The following is a 1,932-nucleotide window of genomic DNA, read 5'->3' on the forward strand; positions in this document are numbered from 1 at the left end:
GCTGGCGGCTCTGCGGGCTCTGGCGGCTCTGCCGGCTCTGGGGGCTCTGGGGACTCTGTGGGCTCTGGGGGCTCTGGGGACTCTGTGGGCTCTGGGGGCTCTGCCGGCTCTGGGGGCTCTGGGGGCTCTGCCGGCTCTGGGGGCTCTGCAGGACTCTGTGGGCTCTGGGGTCTCTGCGCCAACCGTCTCTGAGCCTGAGCTGTCAGAGCTGCCATGAGTGCCAGGCCAGGCCTGACCTGAGGCAGCTCCAGCTGGAGACGGGAGGGTCCACGCATGCTGTGGGCCAGTGTGCAACGTGTGTGGAGTGCGTGTGTGCTATGTGTGATGTCTGTGTGCACACGGGGACTGTGACGCATGTTCACAGTATGGAAGGGGTGCAGTATGCACAGTGTGTGTGGTATGCTTGTGATGTGTGTGGTGTAGGGTGTGCATGTGGTGTGTGTCGTGTGTGTGATGTGGAGAGGGTGGGGGTGTACGGTGAGTGTGTGGCTGTATGCACATGCTTGTCTGTGTGTAAGTGCATGGGGTGTTTGCAGTGCATGTGGCGTCTGTGTGTTGTGTGTGTGCTGTGTGTATGAGGTGTGTGGGTGTGGTGGGTGTGTGAGTGTAATGCATATAGGTGGGGTGTATATGGTTGTGTTGTGTGTGAGTGTGCTGGGTGTGATCTGTGATATGGTCTGTGTGAGTGCCGTGTGTGTGGTGTGCTTTGTGTATGGTGTGTGTGGGTGAGTGTGAGTGTGTGTGATGTGTTTGTGAGTGTGGTGTCCGTGTGATGTGTGTGATTCATGTGTGTGTGAAGTGTGTGAGTGTGGAGTGTGTGTGATGTGAGTGTGGTGTGTGGCATGTGTGTGGTGTGAGTGTGATGTGTCTGATGTGTGTGATTCGTGTGTGTAGCATGTGTTTTTGAAGTGTGTGAATGTGAGGTGTGTGAGTGTGATATGTGTAACGTGTGTGGTGTGAGTGTGATGTGTGTGATGTGTGGCGTGTGTGTGTATGAGTGTGGCGTGTGTGAGTGTGGCGTGTGTGTGTGAGTGTGGCGTGTGTGTGGCCTGTGTGTGGCGTGTGTGGTGTGCACAGCTATGCGTGTCTTTGTGGAGAGGAACAGGCTGGCACGTAGTGGGCACACGTGTGCACTGTGTGTCTGCACGTGGGACTAGGGCCTGAGTGCCTGTCCGTGGCAGCAGAGCACGTGCGTGGTCCCCACGAGGGGCCCTGACCTGCAGCCAGTGGCGTGGAGGGTGGGCACTGCAGGTGAGGCCCAGCGATTCGCGTCTGTGAGTCCTTCCCAGCCTCACAAACCCAGACCCCGGCTCGGGGTCGGATCAGGGCGCACTGGGGCGCCAGTATTCTCCTAGGTTTCTAGGGAGCCTGGGGACGGGGCCAGATCTAGGACGATCACCCGGTGCACCCCAGACTTGCCTGGTCTCAGCACGTAAAGCCCCGAGTCCCTAGAAACCCCTCAGTCCAAGTGAGCAGGAGAGCTGGTCACTAGCAGGCCTGGGCCTTGAACACCTGAAGGCGAAGAAGGTGGCCCTCCAGCAGACAGTACAGACGCCGCGGGGCGCGGGGAGGCGGCAGGAAGGCCTCCACTGCGCTCAGAGCTCCAACCCGGCGCTGCCTACGCCCAAGTTCCACCTCTACGTGGGGCCAGCTGGAAGCGAGGCGCACCCACCCAGTCTGCGCCCCGCCCCCGGCAGTGCAGGTGTGTGAGGGACCCCAGGGGTGGCCTGGCAGGCCGCGAAGGGTGGAGAACCCCCGCGCCCTCCTCCCTGGTCTCCCCGGCCTGTGGGGCTCCTGGACCCCTGGGGCCTGCCCAGGCGGCTGCCACCTCCCGCCCTCGCGCTTCCTCTCGGGGTCCCGCTGGGCCTAGGCCGGCTCTGGGCGGGGTCATGTGGCGGGGTCCCAGGAGGCAGCCGGGCTCCAAACTGGCTG

The sequence above is a fragment of the Tupaia chinensis genome, unplaced genomic scaffold (assembly GCF_000334495.1).
Source record: "Tupaia chinensis unplaced genomic scaffold, TupChi_1.0 Scaffold000240_1, whole genome shotgun sequence".
NCBI lineage: Eukaryota > Metazoa > Chordata > Mammalia > Scandentia > Tupaiidae > Tupaia > Tupaia belangeri.